Source organism: Apaloderma vittatum, unplaced genomic scaffold (assembly GCF_000703405.1).
Source record: "Apaloderma vittatum isolate BGI_N311 unplaced genomic scaffold, ASM70340v1 scaffold569, whole genome shotgun sequence".
NCBI classification, from domain to species: domain Eukaryota; kingdom Metazoa; phylum Chordata; class Aves; order Trogoniformes; family Trogonidae; genus Apaloderma; species Apaloderma vittatum.
In genome coordinates, this window is record NW_009733304.1 from 18,227 (window position 1) to 18,472 (window position 246).

The following is a 246-nucleotide window of genomic DNA, read 5'->3' on the forward strand; positions in this document are numbered from 1 at the left end:
ACTAACAGGAAAGAAAAACATATCAATAAATAATTTTTAAAACAACTGTATATAAGGCCTGGCCTTCTGTTCCTTTGGGGACTGCAACTCCCTCTGCTGTGTGAGAGTCCTGGCTGCACACTGCTCCCATCCTGCTGCCTGACAAACTAAAATGGCCTTGAAGGCAGCATTTTTTGCAGCATTCCTCCCAGTCAATTGAGGAGATACTAATGAATTCCAGTGAGAAAATTCAAAGCTGAGAATGTC